We start from the raw sequence: 26,468 nt of genomic DNA, 5'->3' as shown, positions 1-26,468 counted from the left end.
ATATGGATCGGGTTTAATTTTTAACTTTATGGAGTTATGTACATTTGCATTATTTAACACTTACATAGCTCTATGTGCCAGGCCTAAAGCCCTTTACACACATCAACTCATTTAATCCTCAAATAACCTTTATTTGACCATTATCTTTTGTATTTTACAGATGAGAAAATTGTGGCACAGGTCAAAGGTCAAAGAGGTAACCTTCATGGAGTTGGGATCTGAACCCAAGTGATGCAGATCCTGAGTCTACTATGCTATCCAGTATGGTTGCAACGAGCCACTTGTGTCTATTTACATTTAAATACATTAGAATCAAATAAAATTTAAAATTCAGCTCCTCAGTGTACTAGCCATATGCACTAAGTGTACTAGCCATATGCACTAAGAAGACACACGTGGCTCGTGGCTACCGTACTGCACAGCGTAGATACCTAAGACATTTCGATCATTGCAGGAAGCCCATTGGAAGCACTAGTCTTTGCTCTTAGGCAAAACTCTATCACTGCCTCATGATTTGGGTTTGGCTCCAGACCTGAAGTCCCATCTCCATGCCTACCTAACCTAACCTAATAAAACATAACACAAAGGGTTTTTCCAAGAGGGACTCTAACATCCACCCTTTAAGCAAAAATATATAAAAGCAAGTTGACAGCAGCATGATCCTTGATGGATGTCCTCAACAAGAAAGTTAACAAAAAAAAAATTTTCCCTTTGTTATTCTCTGCTCTTCTCCTGGCAGGATGTTCACAGAAATGGTCTCTGGCTACAAGCTCACTGGCGCACGCTTGCACCTGTCCTGCTGTGAAAGACTGAAACCCTGTATTTATGGATTTTGTAAGCAGAGTTCAGCCAGAGGGTAGCCATTCCCAAAATTCAGTTCTCAAAATATTTGCAGATATTTTTCAAAATGTACAAAGCACACCACACAAGGTTCTTTCTATAACACAAGAAATGAGGTTTTTGGTATTGAGGCAACCTTTAAATTCTACATCTTGGAGAAGGATTCAGGGTGAGCTGCCATGAAGGTGGGGGTTTAGGTGGGGGGGGGGTTATGATTTCTGCAATTCCCGAAATAGGTGCGCCTTTAAGAAAAAGACCGTCATTAAAGTTCAATTACCTAAGAAGGGTAACACACCAAGTCCTTGTTCAATACAACACCTGAATCCAATGGGACATGAGGCAAAATGAGACCCTGGACAGGTAAACTCTGGTAGGACAAAAGTCAAGTTCCAGCACCAACAGGAATGACATTCAAGAGGTAAGGAGGAAAACTTACAGGGTGGGGCAAGTCTCAAGGGAAGAAGGAAGGTACTCAAGTGGGCTTACAGGAAGACTGGGGAAAGAAAACGAATTCATTTTTTTTAATGAAATAAAAATAAATTCATATTTATTTGTCAGACAGAGAGCACACAAGCAGGGAGAGCAGCAGGCAGAGCAGGCAGAGCGAGAAGCAGGCTCCCTGCTGACCAAGGAGACCGGTACAGAACTCGATCCCAGAACCCTGGGATCATGACCTGAGCCAAAGGCAGATCCTTAATCGACTGAGCCACCCAGGCGCCCCAAGAAAACAAATTCATAGCTCTGGTGTGGCTGAACTTCCCAGTTGCAAAATTCTGATTCTGCATTTGTTAAATGAAGTCAACAGGAGATCTGTAACACAAGATACTCATTATTCTTTCTCTCCCTCTTCTAAGCCAAGCATTTCTTATGATGCTTATTTTCAGAAAACCCTGGAGGGTCCTCACAGAAAACTTCAGAGGTTCCCTGAATGGACATGCATCCTTTGGGCCAAAACCTGACTAGTTTCTCTGGCACTGCAAAACACACAGAGGAGGCCGGTATGCTGGTTCATGGTGCAGAGCCGAGTACCCAAAATGAGGAGCTGAGTACGCACAGACAGCGGATCTTCACGTTCCACACCACACGTTTACCCCTATTTACTTTCCCACAACAACTATTTCCGTAAACATATGCCCAAGCATTATTTTCAATAGCAGAGCAGTTTTCTACAGCATGGATACACTATCCACTACTCAACCAAGTCCTCTACTATAAGACACGACTTGTGGACAAGTATTCTCAATATTTTTTCAACAATGGGGCAATATCATTGTAACCTTGCCTACTGTTTTCTTAGGATAAATTTCTAGAAGAGAAATCTATGGCCCTACAGAAAGGCACTTTCCCACCAGGACTCTACGAGAGGGCCTGCTTCCCCTCGACCATGACCAGCATCAAGTGTTACAGTTAAGATCACTACAGGTCTCTAAAGTAGTATCTCACAGTTATTTTAATTTGCACGTCTGTGCTTACTAGTGACATGACACGGAATATATTTTCATAATCTAAACGGATCACTTACTTGGGTAAGCTTCTAACCTCTCTGTGCTTCAGTTCATTCATCTGTAAAGCAGGAAGAGTAACTAAACCTCTATCCCCAAGAACTGCTTTGAGACTTGAGTTAATGTGCATAAAATATTTACGATACAAAGAACACGCAAAAAACATTAACGATTCCTGTTATTCATACTTTTTAACTGATTTCTGATATTTATGCCTTTTAACTTATTTATACTTTTTAACTTATTTCTAGATAAGAAAGAAATCTTCCTTTGAAATAATGGAGTTCACATCAGTGGTTGCTTTTTGTGAACACCACAGATGAAATAATTATCACTGGGTAACAAAGAACCACTGTATGTACCCGTGTGTAGTTCTAAAAATGGATCTCCCTCCCCTTTGTTTAGTAATAACATCCAGTAGACCAAGGCTATTTTTCTGTAACATTAAAAAAAAATACATGTTTGAATAAAATTTTAATATACTGTATATTCTTTGATTTCCTTTTTAAATAAAATCCTGAGGTTCTCAGAATTTTAAAAACGTTTTAACAAAAAAAAAATCTCCAAAAGGAGCTTGGTTCAATAAATCATGATATATATATTATATCTATACAATATGTAGACTCTCATGCATAAAATAAAAACAATGATATTTTATACATATATGTAAAATACAGGACAATTCTCAGATGAAATAGTAGGTAACAAAATATGTATGTTATGATTCTATTTTTGTTTGAAAACACACATTTATCTGGAATAGTATATACCAAAAGGTGAAAAATTAGCACCAGGTGGCGGTACAAAAGGCAATTTAAATTTTCTAATTTTTTCTTAAGAAAACTATATTTTCCTTAGTTTCTACAAAGAACACTTTAATTTTTGAAATGAGAAATTTTAAGTATTTGTACAGGTGGGATTCCAATGTGGTGTGCAGTTTCTTGGACCGAGCAGAGCCTGGCAAGACAGCTCCCTCTTGGATAACAAGTTTCTCTCCGGCAGAAACATTCTTTGGACAGCCTGGGGAGAAGCACCTCCTAAGGGTTCCTTGAGTTCTAAACCTTGAGATTCCTGTCTCCTCATTTTCCCAGATATGGGTCAGGGCTCTGAGCTGATTTTGTCTTTCCCCTGCTGACCAGCCATCAGCAATGCTCCAGGGCTTTCAACACTCTCCAAACTCTATGATAAGCACACAAGGCCCCTGCTCTCCCTGTCTCATGCCACGCCACAAACCCACACACCCTCTCACTCCAGGCAGTTCCCACACTGCTGCAATACCCCTCTTCTCACATTCAGCGCAAGCTCACTTCCTGCAAGGGCCTTCACTGTACCCCGATGCCCATAGCTGACACAGCACCCTGCACCCTCGACTACATTGCTGGCCCATTCTTGCCTACATTCTCGACTTTGAGTGGGTTGGGGGGATACAACAGAGTGGCGGAGCCAGCAGACAGGAGGACAGGGGACTTACTGAGGTATAGTTGACATATAATAAATACAATGAATGGCACATATATAAATGACACAATTTGATAAGTTTTGACATAGTTTTTAAGAAACGGCATCATGGAGTATTCAAATTTAATTGAATGAAAAAAAAAACAGGGGCGTCTGGGTGGCACAGTCAGTTAAGCGTCCAACTCTTGGTCTCGGCTAGGATCTGAGATCAAGCCCTCCGTAGGGCCCCGCACTCAGCAAGGAGTCTGCTGGATATTCTCTCTCCTTATCCCTCTCCCCCTCCTCCTCATACTCTCCCTCTCTCTGTAAAATGAATAAATAAAATCTTTAAAAAAGGAAACAGAAAACAAAAAACAACAAAAACAAAAGACAATGAGCAGACGAGTACCCAAATGCACCAGGGGAATATCCGTTTAAAAGAAAGATAATAAATCCTTTTATAAGGGATGAGTCACTTTATAATGTGAATAATCATTCTCTGTAACTTTTAAAATTCAGTCTTCACATTTGAAGTTTTTTAACTTCAAATGAGTCATGCCTATATCAATTACAGTTATATAAAAATTTGCACTGTATCCACTGCCCAATTCCCCTACATTGAGCTCATTCTTTTCAGGATTTGGACGCACCATTTAATTGCTTCTTTCTCTGTAATTCTCTACAGTGGTGTTGTGAGAAAGAGCATGACACTGTGATTATATCAGTCTTGAAGAAGGACCCTTTCTTTGTATGTGCTCCAAGAAAAGACAGTAACCCACTCATGTGACTTTGGGGAAGTTATATTAACTTTCTGTGCCTTTGATAGCCACCCTACTGGCACCCAAAATTAGATGTGAGAGTTAAGGGCCTCTCCTTTAAAAGGCTATTCAGCAGTAAATACAACTTGAGCTAAAAATAGAAGAAGCAATGCTATATGGAGATATTCTTAGCCTAGGACCCTCTCCCCCAACTTAAACCGATTTTAAATTCAGAACAGATAAAAGCATACAGTTTACACAACATAAAATTAAGAGTAATCTGGAACACAGAGGAATTTATAAGAAAACTGTTCTTTGGTTCCATCTAAACTTCAAAGATGGGGCTTTCTGGTAAACACCGTATTCAATATTCTGTGGATGCATTACACTGCACAACAATTTCCTAAACACAGTTTTAAAGGACTCTAAGTATAAAAGCATAATAGAGCTAAACAGAGTCTGACAGCTTTTATTATTTCTATTAACTTTTCTGCTCTGGTTTATACAAACCAATAAATCTCATTCTCATTCCACATGAAAAGAAAGGAAATCTACCCAGCAGTCAATTACATTTCTACTGCAGGCTGGGAGTATCTTTGCTGGAGACCTAAGACACATGCCCATGAGTCCTCAGCATGAAGACCACTGCGATTTACATAAATGTTACAGAAGCAAACTTTTCAAGTAACAAAAACCGAATCCCATAGAAACGTGTTCCCAGCGTGTTTAAGCTTGAAGGCGTCTGCCACAGCAGTCAGACACCTGCAAGGAGGTCACTGGAACACATAATCTTAGAACAGGTGTTAAATAAAACTCCTTAGATCCAGGAATTGCCCTCTTAGGAATCTACCGGAAAGGTGAAATCAGATAAAAATTGGAATGTAATGCTGGGGAACTGGGTGGCTAGGTCAGTCGAGCGTCTGACTCTTGATTTTGACTCAGGTCATGATCTCAGGGTTGTGAGATTGTGCTCCATGCTGCGTTCCTTGGAGGCTGCTTGTCCCTCTCCCTCACCCTCTCTCACATGTATGCACACATACCCTCACACACTCTCTCTGTCTCTGAAATAAAAGCTTTATTTTTTTTTTTTTTTTTTTTTTTAATAATGATTTTTTATTATATTATGTTAGTCACCATACAGTACATCCCCGGTTTTCGATGTAAGGCTCGATGATTCATTAGTTGTGTATAACACCCAGTGCACCATGCAATATGTGCCCTCCTTACTACCCATCACCGGTCTATCCCATTCCCCCACCCCCCTCCCCTCTGTAGCCCTCAGTTTGTTTCTCATAGTCCATAGTCTCTCATGTTTCATAAAAACGTTGGTTAGATGCCACGAAGTAGGTGGCAATGCCTTAACCGTATGCGTGTTGTCAGGCCCGAGGGCCTCTTCCATCCTTGTCAAGGGGAGTGCTAACCTTCTCTCCTTTCATACAACACTGAAATAAAAGCTTTAAAAACAAAAAATTTAAATGCAATGATGCTCATCACAGGGCTTTTCACAGCGGCAAAAAAGTTGTTGAAGACAACCTAAATGCCCAGTAATAGAGTGCTGTACGGGTACCTTACCGCCATGAAAACAATGTTCAAAAAAATACTTTCAGGGGCGCCTGGGTGGCACAGCGGTTAAGCGTCTGCCTTTGGCTCAGGGCGTGATCCCGGTGTTACGGGATCGAGCCCCACATCAGGCTCCTCAGCTATGAGCCTGCTTCTTCCTCTCCCACTCCCCCAGCTTGTGTTCCCTCTCTCGCTGGCTGTCTCTATCTCTGTCAAATAAATAAATAAAATCTTAAAAAAAAAATATTTTCAAATGGATACAACTCATGATGTAACAAAGGCAGCACAATTATATGAAAACTAAAGTGTAGCGTAATTATGTAAGTGTATGTGTGTGAGCAAGTACGAATTAAAAAGACCAGGAAGAATTACATATGTCAAAATGTTAACAAGGGATAGCCTCAGGATTACAGGAAAATTCTTTTTTTTTTTTAAGATTTTTTATTTATTCACTTGAGACAGACAGAGTGAGTGCAAGCAAGAGCTTGAGCTGGGGGGAGGAGCAGAGGGAGAAGCAGACTCCCCACTGAGCAAGGAGTCCAAAGGGCTCAAGAACTTGAACCAAAGGCAGATGCCTACAGGCACCCCTACAGGAAAATTCTTAAATGTATTACTTTCCTAATCAGAAGGGTTTTTTTTAAATTATTACATATTCCTCAAAACAAGTATTTTATAGGGTTATTTTTTTTTTAGACTCTTACAGTACCACATTATTTCTCTGGAAACATCTAAAGAACTAACTACGATCACTAGAAATGTAGCATGTCTGTTTCTTTAAGGGCGTATAAGCAAAGCCTAATAAGAAAATTTGGATTTAGAAAAGAGAGAACTCAAAAGTCAGTTACTTAAAAATGATTTCTCAAACCACAGAAGTTTCAAGAAAATTAATTTAAATGGTCCATGGCTATGAGACACTTAAAATATGATGTTCAAAATTTTACTTTCCATGTGACTCCTCAGGTACATATTTACTCTGAAAAATTATTCTTACATAATATGATCAACAATTTCCAATCAGTTCTTCATCCAGAATGTTGACCACCACAACAGTTCAAATCCTAATATCTAGTAGGTAACAATTTTTTTTTCATTTAATTGTGGAGTAATCAGAAGAGAAAATATTTGACAATTACAAAGACCTGTTAATAATGTGGGCAATCTTCAACCTTTGAATATGGATTCAGAGACTCTTCATAATGTATGACTATTTGGAAGAGAAGGTAAACCTTCACAGTGACAGACTACGAAGCACTGGGGATTCAGTTTTTGCTGTCAGTCAGGTTTACTATTAATAATTTCTCTGGACCGCCCCTCAACCAAACTTATGAAGTATAACCCTAACTTAGGTAATGTCCCTCAGTGTTTCTTGACTGAATTATTGCCTACTCTGCCATTTTGCCTACTGAAATTTATTCTCTTCCATACTAGAGCTCAAGTGAGCTTTGAAAAATACACAAACTTGCTGAAAATCTTTCAAAGCCATCCCCCCTTCATCTCTGAGGTAAAACTTCCTTTCAAGTTTCACCTTGCCTCAGCCACATTCAACACACTCCCTCCACTCCAGCCATAACAGAACACTTCCCCCAAGCACACTACCCTTCTCCTTGTGCATGCTTATTCCCTTGGGCTGGGACTCCTCCACATCTTAATCTTTCCAGCTAACACCATTCATTCTTTCACAGTCATCTCAGGCATCATCTTTCTTCAGAAAGCTGTCTCTAGCACTTCCTGTCACCTACCTGAATAAGACATGCCAATTCTGTGTCCACAGTTATACCAATGACAAGGACTTGTCATTGGTTCCCTCTTCCTCCTCTGGACACTTGGCCTAGGAGGGCAGAACTGTCTCATTTCTGGGCCCTGGTGCCATCACAGAGCCCAGCAAAGGGAAGTACTCAACATTCTAACTGAAGCTCCACGCCTATCTAGGCTGCAGAGGCAATGGTCCAGTTTAGTCCCATAAAATACATCCACTACTGAGGGAAAATTCAGATGTGGTAGAGTCGTCAGAGAATCCAGTTATTTTAAAGCACTTACTCACAATCAGAAATTTCAGGAGAAACTGCCTTGTGAAAAAAATTTTTTGTCAGCATTTCTGGGATTTCAAGATTGTTCCCTTTTTTGTGGAGCTACCTGAATTAGAGCACAAACAGAGAAGACCCTTGCAATATTTTTGGAAGTAAAAGATCTGTCTATAAAATCTCTGAAAGCTGTTTTCTATTCTCTGCATCATCAACCTGGAAAAATTAAACAGATTCTCAGGGTGGCTCTGTGATATCAGCATGAACGATGAATGCTGAGGTGCTTCTTGTATTCTTAGAGAAACACAGTGAGAATTAAAAATATGTTAGGCTCAGGGATGCCTGAGGGCTCAGTCGGTTAGGCATCCAACTCTTGATTTCAGCTCTGGTCATGATCTCATGGTCATGAGATCGAGCCCCACATCAGGATCCACACTGGGCAGGGAGCCTACTTAAGATTCTCTCTCCCTCTCCTTCTGCCCCTCTCCTGAGCTCTCTCTCTTTAAAAAAAAAAAAAAAATATATATATATATATATAATATTATATATATATATTAGGCTCAAAGAATAGATCACAGGTCCTCTCCTCGATTCAGAAAAATCCAACTAATTCAAAACCACAGTGAAAAGATCATTTCAAAGGAAAGAACATTTTCTATAAATAATCCACACTCAGTAATATTTTGCAAAACATGCCCAATTAGAGGTTTCTGTATGCCTGTTCTTCGCAAAAGCTCTTCATCATTTGAAACAGATCCACTCTCAAGTCAGAATTACAACTGTAAAAATCAGTAACTTACATCTCTATGTTGCCATGTATTTTTCAAAGACTTTGAATTACATCACTTTATTTGATCCCATTTTTGGAACTCATTTCTCAACGTCAAACCCAATCACTAAAAGTTCATTTTCTTAATTTTCTATTTCTAGGAAATTGGGTTGTTATTTTAGCATCTGGTGCTAAAGATGTAAGATGGTAACAAACGAGACAAAGATGTAAGAACAATAATACTCTTAGTTTTTGCCAGTGAAATATTGTGTACAAGTGTGTGTTCATAATTAGTCTCTTCACAAATGAGTCCCTCTATAAGATTAATAACTTCGTTAAAATTGACAGTAGGAAAATAATTCACAGAGAAGTGTGAAAAATTCTGTTATTTTTTTCCTTATACAAAGTGTACCATCTGGAGTTATTCTGCAGCCAAAAATATAACAAGAGATAGGACTTTTTTTTTTTTAATGGTGAAGGGAAGGAGGAAACTATAAATCACAAAGAAGCCACTAGAATGAGATAATGCAGAACACTGAAATCTGAGGAAAAGGGTCCCAAGAGACCACCCTCAGCACTCACACCCAGCTTGTGCGCCCATGCAGGACATGTGACATGCCACCCTTTATCCTGAAGTAAGAAACAGCACTCTGGGAATGAAAGAAGAACAGAATTCAACACGCTGCCAAAAATAAAAAATAAAATGAAAAGAAGGAGGTTTCAGAAAGACAACAGATTCTAGAAAAAGGGTTTGCCTGAGGAAGGCATCACTTAGAAAATATACATCCTTCAGCATACATCACTTTTCCTCTCCCAGTTTCTCTTTTCCCTGACCCTGCCCTACTTGGATTTTATGTGCTATGTCTGAATAAAAATGATGGAGTTTGATCCCATTCTCTCAACCCCCATCTGCCCCCCGGTCCCCCCCTCCTGAGGACACAGGAACCCACAATGGAAATTTCACTGGAAATATGAGCTAGCACCGCCCTTCTCTCCCACACACACGAGAGATGAGCCGAGAGGGCAAACAACTGGGGAAGATATTTCTTCAACAGAAGGGATTTTTCCCTTCTCACTTAGTATTACTCCAAATTCTCATGCTTTGGTCCCTTTAAGGGCATTCCTCGGCTCTGCAGGAATAAAGCTTGATTCTCTCCTTCCTGGCCCTGGACTCCTCGGAGTTCACATTTTCCTGCCCCCCACCCTTGCCACACCCCTTCAGGCCAGCCCGCTTTGAACAGGGCCTTTCAGCAAGATGCCACACGTAATCCATCGCACCAGCTGCTGCAGGCCTTCGGGTGCCAAAGGCCATTGAGAAAAAGGCTGCTAAAAACGTATGTGGTAATTCAGTACTGGCAGGTCCTGTAGGATTAGCTCTATTCCAAGCCTGTCTTTCCTGTGTCAGACTTCTCCAATGTCTATGGCTTCCCTCTGGGGTGGACATCCTATCGAGAGCCCAAATCGAAACTTTCTGATGGAAACATTCTATATCTTCATTGTCCAAAACACTAGCCATGTGCCTGGGCTACCGAGCACTTGCAATATGGCTAGTGTGACTGAGGAACTGAATTTTTAGTTGTAGTTACCTTTGATTAATGTAAATATAAGTAGCCGCACGAAGTTCAAGGCTACCCTACCGGCCAGCATAGGCCAGAGCCATGGTTCTGAGAGCAGACCAAAGGAGAGTGTGCAAACTTGGCTGTATGTTGGAATCATCTGGGGAGGTCTTCAAAGTCCCACTGCCTATTTTGTACCCCCCCCAGATAAATGAAGCAAATTTTCTGGGGGTGGGACCCAGACATCTGCATTTTTAAAGGCTTCTCAGGTGATGCCAATGTGTTGCCGAGATGGAGAACCGCTGTTCTACAATGGGAACATTTCTACCATTCGCAGCCGGCCCTCATCCAACAAGACGCCCACAAACACTAAGCCACCTAAGCGATTCGGGCAAATATTCACTCGTCATGAAAATCAGTCATATGAGATTACGACTCATTTACAAGAATTCCTTCAAGAGCAGATCCATGTCCAAAAGGCATGGGCCACTAAAGAAAGCAGTGAGTAGAAAAGGAGACAGCTCAAAAAGGAAAGTAAAACAAGGAAGAAAAAGAGTTTTTCAAAATAACTGTCGGCATCCAAAGCCTGGCTAGCCTGAGTCTTTGCATACAAATAATTTATTTTCTGGAAAGCCACCAGGTAACAGCAAAATATACACCTCCAAATCTGGTACTTTGAACAAACAGCTCTAATTGGATTATTTTCCCTTGGCTAACCCACCCACATACTATCTGCGTCTGACAGCAAGCTCCTGACACTATTCATTTTTCTTCAAAGGATAACCTGAAACTTGTACCTTTTCACTGAGTACATTAAACTTTTTAAATGGCAGCAATTAAAAAGCCAGTATTGGTCCAAAACCCATGTGCTCTGGCTCACTCTTCTCCAGTAGGCACAATCCCAACCTTCTCTCGCCATTACTAATTTCACCGAGGGTAACATTAACCTGGTGAAGCTTTTTCTCTGAGACTTAACAGAAGCATTATACCCAAAGTGTAAAAAAAAAAAAAAAAGCAAATAGACACTCAGGTTCCCGCAGCCTCTAATCTTCCAATCAGCATTTCCCAAAAGCATACAGGGCCCTTCAGGTTGAATGCTGACAGAGTTCCAAGGCGGATGCAAAAAATTCACCACCATTTTCTAGGCAGCAGCACTGGAAGTCAAAAACAGGAAGAGGAGAATTTACTGGGAAAAGTATTTGAAGGTCACTCTTCATGACAATAAAAGTTGTTCCCTCTATACCGAGAAGTGAAATATAAATGATCCAAAACTAACCCCCCTCCCACTTTCCCAGATTATTACTAATGTAATTCAGTCACAAAACCGAGAACTCCTTGAGCTGACCAAGGCTTCAACAACCCACTTTAACCAACTAACTTCCCTCCAAGGAGAAAAGGCTGGCTTACGTCCATCCATACGCACAGCCAAAAACTTCTCAAAGAGCAAATGTGATCCCTGCTGCTGTGGCAAACCAGACTATATTCCTTTTCATCTTGGCTTGGTGGACACCCAGCAGCAGCTCCACATAACAACTTCCCAACGGTCCATTCCAACGGAGAGTAGAACACATGGATGTTTTTAAAGTTCACACAAAATTTACAATAGGAACTGGACTATACTTTTGTATATCTATCTGAATGTGGGTTAGACTGAATAGGGTAAAAAGTCTCTTTAAATAGTTATATAGTTAACTAGACTGCCAGATCAATACACAACGCCAAATTGAAGAAGACTTTCAGATAAACAATGAATTTTTAGTGTTAGTATGCCCCAAATATCACGAGGCACACTTATACTAAAAAAGATGTTCTGTCTGGAATTCAATTTTAACTGGGCATTGTGGTTTCTTTGGTTTTCCTAAATCTGGCAACCCTACATATCACTGTGCTGGGAAAATTCAACTTGCAAGAGGCAAGGAAGAGAACTCGTTTTGGCATCCCCCCCACTCAACCACCCAACCATTCCTATATCTCGGAGCCAAGTATAAAAACTGTGTCTCTAGTATGAATACTAATTTGCTACCACCTGATAAACAAGTGCCCCAATGCCCTTCCTTCTCTGGACTATAGATGCCAATCACATAACTAAGTGGCAGACACCTGGGTAGCTGACACAGTACCAGTAAATTTTACTTTCAGGGCCTTTATCAGAGTAAAGCAAGAAAATTAAGTCTGAGTAGGTGCCATAGATGGAAGAAGTCATTAGGAAATGTGATTATTCAATCAGTAAAATTAAGAGCAACACTTGCTATGGAGAAATAATATGAAGACAGCAGAAAGTAAACTGAATATATAAGCAGTTATTATGTGAATTAAATATCCTAAATAATAGCGTGTTTTTAACAGCTGACTCTATTGAACTGTTATGTGCCAAGCCACATTCCAAACACTTTACACGTTCTATTACACTTAATCTGAATCCCCGAAGAAGTGAATCCTATCATCACACCCATTTTACAATGTGAAGGAACTGAGACACAGAGATGGAGTAATGTGATAAGACAAGGATGACCATATTACTTGGTTTGCCTCAGACAGTCCCAGTTTATGCCTGTTGTCCAGGTACAATTGTTAAAAGCCCACCCCCTGACCCTTTCACTCTCATAAACTACCCAGTTTGGACGATCAATTATATCTCACTTACCAAAGACCCACACCCAGTAACCAGCAAAGGCAGGGTTCCCTCAGGTAGTAGGGCTCCAGATACCCTCCCAAGGCTCACCTTCCATAGAAGACGATTGAGACGATGGAATTCATTCTTTTTACTTTTACCTGTCATACCTAGGTTTCCTGCATGTGCACAAATCATTGTGGGTAGAGGAGATGGGGGGCTGGTGAGGGTCATGTTTTTCAGAACTGTCCTTTATCCCCTTTTAAATCATAGCACAAACCATCTGCAGGCACAGAGAATTCCTCAGTCAGCCTCTATCCACATCCCTGGGCCTGAACGCTTTTAAACGTATTCAGCTCATCAAAGTAATATTTAACCAGATCCTTTTCTACTCTGGAATGACCTTCCCCTTCCTCCAGCCTACCCTGGGCAGTCAGGGCACACTTGTTTGCTATTTCTATTAAGATGAAGGTGGGGCCGCGTGATGTAATAAGCACTGGGTGTTATATAAGGCTGATGAATCACTGACCTCTACCTCTGAAACTAATATGTTAATTAATTGAATTTAAATTAAAAAAAATAAAAAAAAAGACAATGTGGATATATTGTATGTGCCACCTTTTAGTTCCATACACAACAGGCTTTCCTTTTTTTTCCCTAACTCAGAAACGAACAGCCTTCTCTTTTATTTTTAATCTATACCAAAACAATGCAGGAAACCTGGGGTGTGACAGGTAATAGTAAAAAGAATGAATATTCCATCGTCCCAGTCGTATTCCCAATAAATATTTCTCAATAACCATTAATGCTAGTTTGACAGTGTCAGAACAGCAAACATGAGCATTAACTTGTAGCTTCACTTCATGTGTCTAATTTTAAAAACGCATCACAAGTGGCCCGAATAAGCAAAGGTGGTAATTTCAGCCCTTACCACCAGGCTGTGTGGCTTCACCTGGCCTCTCTGAGCATGTCTCCTTCTTTACACAAAGGCATGGATGTACTAAGATCCACAGGGTCCCGCCCAGCTCTGAAGCTTCTAATTCTATGTATTCTCTACAATCTTTCTGACCATGAGCCGCAGCCTGCAATGTGAAAACATTACTCCACCACAAAACCTTCTAACAGCTGGTTCTCAAACGCCTGAAAGGCCCGTCACAGGCAAGGGTCCTGGGAGGAGGCTTGGGAGCAGCCCTGTGGTAAACAGCGATGGCTCTCATGTTTGTAATACTCCTTGGTATATTAAAAGTTTGGCTTCTGTCAGCCCCAGGCCACGTGAAAAATGTTTTTTAATGTTTGTTTTTGTGATGATGGGCCATGAATGCTTTCTCTACAATGAGACTAAAGTCAACAAAAAGGACAAGACTGGGAACTGTGGCTCTAAAGGTTTTTCCTGCCTCAAATCCTAGCAAGTCACCTTCAAAAGGCAGGTGGAACTGGTCAGGTCTGACTATAATGGCAGTGGGAACGGGGCTCGATAGGGGGGTGCTACTGAGTTAGCTGACAGATTTATAAGTGTCTTTCCTATCAGGAAACAACAATTGCCCTCTGCACCTTTTTACTCACAAAAGAAGAAACAAAGACAAAATGAAAACTGAATTCTCAGCCTGGATTTCATAATTTCTAATAGAAACTGAATTCATCACTAAAAAGAAAAAAGAAAAGAAAAAAGAAAAGCCATAAACTCAAGGTTTGGGGAGTTGGTCATTATTAAGTTTTACTTATGCATAGTTATGAAACAGGAAGAGCTAATTCTTACCTAAAGTTTTATTACATGAAGTTTACAGCCACATTTAAGTGAAAACTTCCATACTGAGATTTGTTACATATGCAGGCACAAAATCCCTGGCAACAAATACCGTGTTTAAATCCAAAGCCTTCTGGTAGAGAAATGTGTAATACCTCCTGACAAAAGTTGTCTTCCTGCTTCTTATCAGAGCCCTCATTTCAGTAGTGTCAAAACTTCTAGAAAATTTGTTATGGAAAGTCAGAGGGAACCAAGAAAAAATGTTGAAGCCAATATAAAACTATATGTGTTTACGTCATCTGTTCAAACCAATTTAATCTTTTCTAACAACTAAGATGTGTGGTCATGATTTGTTTACCTTTCTCTTTTCAATGGTAAATTTAAAACAAAAAGCAACTAAAGGAAGAAAAAAATCCTCTGGATTCAACACAAGCATGTAACCAATAGTAACTTAAAAAAAAAGAAAAAACTCATTTGATTCATAATAGTAGAAACCAAACTCTTCAAAAAATCAACTCTAGTAACAATAAAAACAAACCTTCTTCCTAATGTGTATAATAATTAAAATGAATCTCTAGTATTTTTGCTCTGTATGAGAACAGACTAGTGTACCCCAACGCATATTCCACGAAGAGAGGCTTCAGGGGAAAAAAAAAAAAAAGAATTCCAAATTCAAGTAAGTCTGGGAAACAATATATTTATTTCTCTCCCTGCTAGAATGCCTATTAGCTTCTGAAATTCAGCTCTGAGAAGGGCGTCACTAAAGAAACCTATTACATTTTACTTAGCCTAGCATTCCCTTTTTAAATAACACATGTTAACATACTGCAACGCTATTGCTTCAAAGAACGTGATGGGAAATGTAAAGCCAGACCACAGCAGCTACACTGTTACCTATGTTCGGTCAGAAACTTCTAATGATCACACATACCCAGTCCCTTCTCTTTCTGGTCACATGGGTAGATTACACTTGCCCGCTCCTCTTGCTGTTGGGCAGGGTCATGTGACTACTTCCGGCCAATGGCTTCTGTATGACCCATCAGCCAGGATTCCTGAGCTAGAAAAATGTGACACAGAGCCCCCTGCCACCCTATATCGGACATATAACATGAATGAGAAATACACATCCGTGGCTTTGCACAAAGAGCTTTTGGAGATGCTTGTTACTGTAGCACCAAGCCTAAACTGCCTGATACATTATGGAAGGAAATGGTCTTTAATAGAGCTATGTAAACTGACTGGAGTGGCAAAATAAACACAGACAGAAATATGTGAAGAATGGGGAGGTAGATGGTAAAATAAGCATATAAGAATGAATCTTCAGGAAAGCCACTTTGGTCTACACAATCTTAAATTAAGCACTAAAGATCAGTGCGTTAAAACTAAACACCATGGTATGGACTAATCTGAAGTGACCAAATTTAGTTCGTTTGTTGGCAAGAGTGGGTAGTGAGGATGGGCTGTGAGGATAGTAGCATCACTTACCGAGTGACTGTAATGTGCCAGAAATGATGAGTACATATTACTACATTTAGTCCTGACGCTGTGATAGCTGGTAGATGATAATTGTTGGCCTTATCTCCCCTTCGTATGAGAAAACCAAAACACTATTACATAATTTGTGTAAGATCGTATCACTAATAAATGGCACTCATGTAATGACATGTGTCTATGTTCTTTTTAATACACCATTAATCTGAGTTAGTAGAAAAATCTAAGTCATGAAATTTAAAAACAAACGGTCTGGAGTTTTGTTATTCTGAGACACTTTGTAAGAATGTGAAAATACTGTACAATCAGAAGGAGGAAGACTAAATGGCTAAATGGTAGGTCCGAGCTTTCAAAGAATAAACAGGATGTTCTTATAATCAACATAGTAATTGTTTGCAAGGGGTGACGTGGACGTTTCAAAAAAAAAAGCTTATTTTTCAAATTATAAAAATAAGACATGATTATTGGTGAACACTGGAAAATACAGAAAAGCACTTAAAGGAAAACAAAAGTCACAATACTACCACACTTCACAAAAAATTAAGATTTGGAGTACTTCCTTCTTTTGCGTGTGTTTTTTTCCACATAGTGGAGATCATACCATTTAAATAATCTTGTGTTCTGCTTTTATTCCTTTATATTAAAAAGCTCCCTATGTTATTAGAATGTTTTCAAGAATAATATTTCTATCAATACAATAACTAGCAGTTATATATTTGGAACATATTAGACTGTCACATTACTTTTACCAACTTATTAATCCTCATAAGAACCCTCTAACATCTGTATTATCATTGTCCCCATCTTACAGGTAAAGAAAGTGAGACAGAGTAGGGTTAATGATGTGCCCAGTGTCACAAAGTGAGTCTAAGGTAGGCTTGGGATTCAAACTCAGGCAGTCCCTAGGTCAGCAATTTTAACCACTACATTGTACTGCCTCTATAATATTTCCTCCTCTAACTTACCGATGGTGAGCATTTGGTTTATTACCATTTTTTTCTATTATAATATTATAATGGACATCGTTACAGGCACCACTATTTTATCTAAGCCTATTCAGATTGCAAAACTCTTACCATTCCAACAAGTTGAATTTATTTTCAGCTAGCTGACAACAGCTGTAGAAACATCTAAGATGGCTAGCATTTCATAAACCAACTCATTACTCCATCTACCCCTGGTATGAACTTCCATGTGGTCCTCACCTGTCGACCCCACTGCCATCTGCAGCAGATTTCTGTAATGTTTCCATCTGCCTTCACACTGCACAAAGAGCCAGCTAAAACCCTGGGTCTCTTCTGTGCATCCCCTAACATTTATAAGCAAATTCCATAAATTTTTATGTCTGGAATATCTTAAATGCTAAATATTTGTTCCCAGTCTTATGAGCCTGTGCCAATACAAGGCATACAAACACAGAGAGATGACATCCAATATGCAGGTGTAAAATTAAGATGAATAATCTTTAAATTCATACAATAACCCAAGAAAAGGATATTCAAATATTTTACTTTTTACCTTCTTATCTTATAGTGAATGACTGAAGTCTCTTGCAAGATTAAAGGAATACATACTCCAATTCAGTGGATGATCTGAGGTAAAAACTATCCAAAATAGAGTTTTACAAGCAGACCAGACAATGGAGTGTTAAGTAAAAAAACTGGTGGCTCCAGTTTATAGTTCACATCTTCTGAACTCGGTTTACCAATGTGGCTGCCCAAAAGTGTGTTTAAAAAACAAGCAATGTATAAAAGAAGGGAAAGGCAAAAACATAAAAAAATATAGAAATCATGGGCTCAATAAAGAAATTTTCCAAACTGTCGTCAATACCATATGGAGAATTCATTTGCCATCTACGAATGAAAAGATCAATGCATCTAAGGAAGATAAGTATCTCCTTCTGAAATATGTGTAAGATATGGAAAGTGACAAGGCAAAATTCCGGACTTATAAATCTAATGACAGCAATATATAAGAAACAAAGCCATTTTGCAGGGTACTCTAAAAAGCTATAAAATCACTGCAATTAGTCTAAGTCCAAATTTATAATGGACTTTAAATTAGAGAATAATTAAGATATCTGTTAATACCACCTTTCAAGAAATTCTTAATAGAAATTTGGTTTGTATTTAAGCCCTCCTAGAGGAAGTTCACTCACTGTTTTCATACTATATTTAACATCTAAATCCTCTCTGTTATTTTATTTCCATTCAGTAATCTAAATATTGCTTTTTAAAAAATTTCATCTTCGCAGCACCCAAGCTAATAAATAAGTTGATTGCATTCTCCCCTCAGGTAGCCTCCGCCTCCACCTAGCCACCCCTCACCCGCTGCAGGTGCTGATCATGTCCCTAGCGGCTCAAACCTGTACAGGACCCCTCCTAGAGACTGCACACCCTCACTCCTGCTTTGTTTTTATCATCCTGACTTCAAAAAACAAGCCCATTTTTTTTTTAATGGAGAGAACACAATTAGAAAGTAAATCAATTACAAACAAGAATCAAGTAACTGCAGATAAATTGCAAAAACTTAATACAGAGTCAAAAAAGGCATAAGCAAAGAAAAAAAAGATTCTGCAGGAAAGTAACCTATGCCCTTTACTATGCTTCTACACGGTTCTAATGTTCAAACATCAATAATTCATATCCACACGACTAACAGACATACAACACATAGGGCTTTTTTTTTTTTTTTTAAACTTCAGGGCCCAAATTTCTATTCAAACTGCAATTAGCGAGTAGGGTGAGTGGGGCAGGGGAACCTCAATGTGAAGTCTGGGATAAGGCAACACTAATTAGTCCAGATGAAACGATGCAAGATAAAATGTGACACAGAAGTATTTTCCTACGGACGGGGTGCAAGATTTTTTAAGACTGTTGGAACACAAAGATAAATAAAAATAAACCTTGCTAAAGAGGATAGCTACCATTTCTATTTCTTGGTAATACATTTAGAGGAATGATTTTGCTCAAGTGAAATGACAAGTTTCAAGCTATTCTGTTGAACTGCAGCTATTTTAAGGCAAGCCAAGGCTGCATTAGTGCTTGTCATACAGCTTGCTCCCAATCTCTTGGCAGTTCTCCAATGCATTCCAACTTCTTATGCACAGCCTTGCTGGAATCACATCCCACTTATCTCTAAAGACACACTAAGTAAGATGTTGCCACATGACACAACCAACCTGCCATTTATTCCCATCAGATCACTTTGCACAATGTCTGACTAAAAAAAAATCAGACCACCATCTGTGTGGATACGGTTCAGTCCAAATGATCCAATTTACACTGGTCCCCAAAACAAATATTACAATACTGCTCAAACCGGGGGAAATGCTGTACTCCACTGCCCCCAAAAAGGTTGAGTACTCACCAACTAAGGAAGGAGAACTGACATGGAGGGGGAAAAAGCAAGGTCACATCTTAAAAAAGAAATGCCTTAACTATAGATGCTAAGCCCTAGTCATATTCCCACTGCCTACATCTTGAAGCAGATTATTAGTCAGTGTATATTTTAAAAGATCATCTCAGTATTTAATGAGTCCCATTACTTCCTTTAAAAAAACAATTTAACCTAGCAATACATCCTCTAAGTCGATGTACTCTCTAATATTTGGCCAAAAAAAAAAAAAAAAAAAGTCCTCTTCAAAAACAACCTGGAATGGTAAACCACATGCTGCTACATTCCATTCTCGCTAAAAAAAATATATTTAATTAGCACATTTGATCCTCACGCTTTGCACAGCTGCACAACATTCCAGTGATAGGCCAGCTATCAATATGCTCTTTACATTGAATACCTACTTACTTGAAAAGCTAAGAAGACCGAGAACCAGTTCTCAAATACGATCCACAAAAGATTTATTTCATATGAACAAAGTTTCCTTTAACAAGAGTGTAGCCCAATGAAAATACATACTATCATTAGGAATAAAAAATTCATGCAAACATATACTAACAAAGTAATACTTCAGAGCTGGAAATATATATATATTATATATATATATAATATATATATAATACTCAACTGACAGATAAGAGTAGTCTATCTCAGGAATAAGACAATAAACTAACCTGCTCTCAAATTAAACATTCACCCTTTATGAATCAAACGAGATTGTAAGAGCTAGGATGACAGCTGGTGTTCTTAAAGTCAGGGACACACACTTCAAAAGCAAAATAAGCATTTCAAAATGAAAAACCATCCTGATTATCAAGGAAACTCAGAAATTCCTTTAGCAGTGGGTGTTGATTTAAAAACAAGCAAACAGACAAAAAAAACGAAAAACAAAAAAAAAAAAACCCTACCTTTAAAACAAAGAATAAAACACAAGGTGTGTGCTGGCTTCTTTACTGTCAAACGGCACATGAATGTCTTTGCTCCAGGATCGTGGTCATCCTTGACTCCACCCCAGGAGATAAGGTGGGTATTTAAGGACAGTTGACAGCACAGAGTTGTCAACCTCGCTGTGAGAAGGACCAGGCCCCTCTCAGAGAAGTTACTCAACTGATAGCTCTGACCACCACTCACTTCCTAAAAAAGTGACAGGTGTACTCATCCATGCAGAGGTCTGGATAAGGCCATGTTCCGGCTCCCTGCTCCCCCTACCCTGGGGTGCACGGACCACTGTGAGCACTGTTGCACTCAATGCCTCCCCAAGTGCCAGAACCAATGTGTGCAGCTGCCTGGAAGTTGAGATCCCTACTGCAGGCTTCAGACAAGCCAGGCACACTAGCCATCAAAGCATGTCCCTTGATGAGTTGTGACTGTCCTCAAAAAGAATGATTCCCATTAGGTCAGGACTTCCTGAAGAATCCCTTCTTTGGAGAGAGGAAGTCCATGTAGTGCAGCTGAGCTCCAACCCCCAATCTTGCTCCATCCATCAGCCAGGCCAGCTGAGTCTCTAAAAAGAGCTGCCACTGGCCTTCGGTGTTAAACCTGGGAAGAAGGACATGTGCCATGTTTCCTGCAGGCCCACCACTCCAGACAAGACCAATAACAACCACAAAGTACCTCACAGAAAGTGCTAAAAAGGCTTGCTTTCTCTTCCATTTCACCGCTCTTCCCTCTCCTTTCCCCAAGTACATGACAAACCCTTTTAGCACCTTCTCCGGGAAAAGGTCAACTACTAGAATTAAGGCAACAAAGAGCTAGCAAGTCACCTCCATCCATCCCATGTCCCAGGGCTTAAACAACCGGCTTACATAATCAAATAAGTATATTGCTTTTTCTCTTTGAAACAGATCCTAGATCCAAAGATAGAATTTTAAAGAATTCAGCCAATACAAGGACCCTAAGAAAGTTGAACTCGTAGTGTATGCTTTCAACAGTTACAACCAAATCGGCCCAGTAAAATTTATTACCTTTAAAACCAAGATTCTAATAACCACATCCATTCCATTTGTAACACTGTTACAGGGTAGCTGTTTTAAAGACTCTCTGAAATCTGAAGATAAACATAAAATCAGATGTTGTCCAAAGCATATGGAGATGTCCCTCAAGGGAATTAGTGTAACTCTGATGAGAATTCTTTCCAAAACAAAACAGAAAGCACACATTATCTAATGAGAACTTAATTTCTGGTATTTTTCCACTATAAAATTTTTTGTTCAAAGAAGAAGAGTACAATAAAATTTGGATTTTCTGTTCCTTGACCATTTTTCTTTAACACCCCTACCATTAAAAACAGCTCACCCCTACCACGAAAAACAGCTCAGGGCAACAGGCAGTGGCCCTGCCATAGCTTTAAGTAAGACCAGTAATAGGATTTTATGTTTTGTCATGCTACATGTATTGATGGGAAGAGTAATAAACATCAAGTGACTATTTACACTGTCAAAACTTGACATCTTTAGCCTAAGATCTGAGAATGTGGCCCTTATTTGTAAGATGAGTATGTGCATAGGGAAAAGGTTTAAAGGATAAACACCAAAATGTTAACTGCAGGCTGCTGGAGTCACTAAATACCTAGTAATTTCCATTTTCTTCTTTGTATTCACTTTTATTTTCCATATGATCTATAATAAACATTTATTATTTTGGTAATAAAATATTTTAAAATTTTCATGTTAGATGATTTTATGCTAATTTATAACTTTATGAAAGTACACATTCTTCATAAGCCATTCAGAAAAAAACTAAGCACACTGTATAGAGCAGCAGACACTGTCAAATATTCAGGGATTCTAAGAAGGTAAAAAAAAAAAAAGAATATTTTAAGATTATTGTACTCACTATAAAAGCACTCCCATGCTACAGATTTAAAAATACAATGGAAAATCTTTAATCATCACAGAACAAAATAAAAAAGCATTGTTTTAGGGAAGCATCTACGTTTTCCTTCCCCTTTAAATAAGATAAAAGGGCTAAAAGGGGGAGGAGTAAACCGTGATAAGAACATGCATTATCCCTCTGCAGAGACTGTACAGCTGGTGAAGAACATTCCAGAAAAATGTACAGCCCTTGAATGTTTAGATTTAGCCTTGAAGCAAACACACTAGGACAACAATTATCCCCAAAACTGCTGTCCAAGAGGGTAAGGAAGCAAGAAACCTCACTCAGAGCCAGAGGCAAGAGCCATAGAGGCTGATCTCCTGGAGGATGTTTTTTCCCTGGCTCCCTTGTGGCCCAATTCCTACATCTTTTCCCACACTCCACGGAAGTAAGAAAATACCAAGGATCTAACAAATTGCACATTTAAATAAGGAATGGAAAAAAATCTTTTCAAAATTTCAGTGCTCTTTATGCCTTTAGTATTAAGACTGCTTTTCTGTAAGTTCTGGCAGAAAAAAAAAAAAAAGAATAGCAAAGGGTATATTTAGCTGATTAATCATTTAACTTATTAGTTCTTATCCATCTAAAATGAGACTTATCGTGGTGCTAGGATATTTTTGATAAAGAGCAAGAGTTTACTGTTAAGTATTTCCAAAAATCTGGCAAATGTGGAAAGATGAAATTAGAGCTCTTCCACAATCCCATCACCAAGAGATAACCACCTTCTAAGCAAAGACATATTTAATTATACATATATGCTGCCAAAGAATAAATTCTGCTTATTTATATATCGTTTTGCATTTCATCCTAGTTCATCTGTTGGGTAAAAATCTGTAATTATGTTCCAATACAGACTTTACTGCCCTACCAATGGCTTCAAGTTTATACGTTAAAGTTCAGAAATAGAAGGGTGCTCTAGATTCTAGATCAGAGATGTCAAATGGCTCCAAAAATCATTCAGGTATTTACTCTCATAGTTTAGAGTTTATAAAGAACGGAATTATGACACCTGTGAACAAGGGTCAATTTTAAAGCAGTCTCGAAATTACAGCATCTTACTTTCAAATCTCAAACCACACTTGACCTAAAACCCTCCTCAATGAACCACTTAAAATTGATAGCAAAAAACACACAAAATTCATGGAAGTAAATTAGTTCATTTCTACAAGCTACATTTTACAAAGTACCAATACAGTTGGGAATGTGGGCCATACACCAGAACTATTTCCTCCCAAATTTCCCCCACAGATGAAGGGCAGTGTGATTCATTCCTGAGATTCACTTTCAAAATGTTATCTCCACAAAATTCCCCACTTTAAAAGTCTTAAAATAGTCCTCTGCCTCCATTCATGGTGGAGATTACTCAATCATACATACATCTCTCTGTCTCACTAATGTGATGGAGAGATGCAATAAATATCTATACACATACGTAAGAATTTCCTCTCATACAAAGAAGGAAGGATATTATTAAAATTCATTCCTCTCACTTGTAGTCTATAATTTTCCCAAATGGTGAGAAACCATTAACTGGAAGTAATATAAATCTGGAGTATTTTTATTTTAAAATTTTCACTCAAAATTTCACCTACTTTTCTGACCAATTTCAATGAAACATGATGGTCTAATGGTTACAAAATTAGCTTCGGCCGCTGTGCTTGGGTTTCCACAAGTGAGAACAAGGATGTCACAGAATTCCACTGCCCTCTCTGTGTAAGGATGTGGTTTGGAAATACTAAAGAATCTTGGTCTTCCCCACCCTTTCAGCTGACCCATGTTAGTGCTGAGTCAAGACAGCATTCCATCATATCTAAATGCTCTACTTTTCTCTGAGACCTATACCCTGAAGACACTAACTTACTCATTTTTCCTCTGCTCTTAGAAAAGTGTACAGAAGGACAGATAAGACAGTTCTTTGGAAACCAAAACTATTCCTTAATAATGACCTATAAGTGGCCAGGTTTGCTTTTTTGTCTCCTTTTTTTTTAAACAATTAACATAAAGTGTTGCTTGTTTTTCTGATTAAAAAACGGTCCTCGTGGTAGTCTATTATATTTACTGTACTCTTCTCTATTTGTAAAATATTTCAAAACTCAAAATGAGAAACATTAAGTCATAAGAATTTCCTTTCTTATAAGAAAGGAAATCACCCATCAACCCGCCATCCAAAGCATTAACATTTTAATGTATTTCCTTCTAGTCTTTTAATAAAACAAAACTGAACTTATACCCTATTATATAGCATTGCATAAAGGTATTCCCACTGAATATTATATTGTTAGCATTTTCCCATTTCAGTAATATTCTAACAAACCATTATTATTTTAAGCAGTATATTGAATTCCATCCTATCCCTGTGCCATAATTTGAGTATGTCCCATTTGCTTTTTCATTATAAATACAAGGTAAGAAAATCCTTGTTTAGGGGTGCCTGGGTAGCGCAGTCGTTAAGCGTCTGCCTTCGGCTCAGGGCGTGATCCTGTCGATTGGGGCTCGAGCCCCACGTCAAGCTCCTCAGCTGGGAGCCTGCTTCTTCCTCTCCCACTCCCCCTGCTTGTGTTGCCTCTCTCGCTGGCTGTCTCTCTCTCTGTCAAATAAATAAATAAAATCTTAAAAAAAAAAAAGAAAGAAAGAAAATCCTTGTTTAAAAACCTCTGTCCTTATTTTTATTTCTTTCTTTTAGGTTACAGAACTACAGGTGGGATTTCACTCCAAAAAATAAAAACACTTAAGGTTTCTGTTATATATATATATATAACCCAGTTTTTTCTACTAAGTTTGTATTAATCCAAATATTCTCCCAACAGATAATGCAGAGCTCCTATTCTACAGCAACCCAGAGAGCATTACTTACCCACCAGTTAAAGTGGAAATATTAATCCAATTGTTTTGTGTTTCAAATTACTGGTGAGTTTGAACAATTTAATATAGTTATTGGCTTCTCTGATTTCTTCTTTTATAAACTATCTGTTCACATCGTTTCCCCCAAATAGTAGGATTCTAGTGTTTCCTTGTTTGTTAAAAATAGGCATTAATTAGGTTTGCCTTTCCTATAGTTTAGACGTGATACATAAGGACAAGTTTAATGTAGACTGAATTTAGCGTTACTTATCTGAATGATGGCATGTTCACTGGAATGTATCTCTTCTGAGTAAATCAAAATATTTGACAGAAAGCAAGAAATTGACACTAAGCAAAATTACCATGTCTCATGGTAATTAAAATGTATTGTGATGACAGTGGATTATCTCACTAAGCTTTAATAATCCTTTGTGATAGGTACCACCATGCAGATGGAGATACTGAGACACACAGAGAGGTCAAGGTCGTTTGCCCAAGGTCATTTAGCCTGTACATGGAGTCACCAGGTTGTGTAACTCCAGAGCCTGAAGCTCAGGACCCTTGCATTGAACAGCCTCCCTTCAGCCGCACTGGCTCGGACCTCTCTCAACTCCTCCAACATCATCTCCCCTAAGGGTTCTGCTGGAACCTCAAATTTAACATGTTCAAAGACAAAACTGATTCTCTTCCCAACCCGATTTCCACTCTTCCCTGGGTCTATTTCTGTCATGATCCAAATTTGAAACCCATGTCATCTTAGCTCCTCATCCACTTAGGTCTACCTCCTGTTCATTCACTCTACGAGTAGTTGGCACAGGATTGGGCCATCACAGCTTTTCTCCCTCTCTCCCCTCCTTCTCATTCCCTTGGCTACCACCAGAACCTGTTCCCTTAACCTCCGGGCCCCCACAATCACCTATTTCCTGTCTCCCTGCTCTTGATTTCTTCCTGTTCCATTCTATTTTGAACTCTGCCAGAGTGCTGTGTTACTCAAATATCTTATCACAGAATTTTAAAGATATACAGGATCTTAAAAATTGAGCATGAGATCCAATCAACTGGTAGTTA

At 38.9% G+C, this 26,468-nt stretch overlaps 1 protein-coding gene and 1 non-coding gene across 3 annotated transcripts in view; both read right to left on the bottom strand.

The window, feature by feature from the left end:
• The window catches only part of SPTBN1 (spectrin beta, non-erythrocytic 1), a 190,345-nt gene that overhangs the window by 157,503 nt on the left and 6,374 nt on the right, over positions 1-26,468 (bottom strand). The gene's annotated exons all lie outside the window — the stretch shown is intronic.
• LOC148109646 (U6atac minor spliceosomal RNA) lies at positions 5,855-5,980 on the bottom strand. Its single transcript, XR_015725380.1, has one exon. It is a non-coding gene; the product is annotated as a U6atac minor spliceosomal RNA (small nuclear RNA).

The sequence above is a fragment of the Ursus americanus genome, chromosome 7 (genome assembly GCF_024610735.1).
Source record: "Ursus americanus isolate L20-20 chromosome 7, mUrsAme1.1.p, whole genome shotgun sequence".
In the NCBI taxonomy this organism is placed as follows: Eukaryota; Metazoa; Chordata; class Mammalia; order Carnivora; family Ursidae; genus Ursus; species Ursus americanus.
This window is presented reverse-complemented; position numbering and strand designations above follow the sequence as displayed.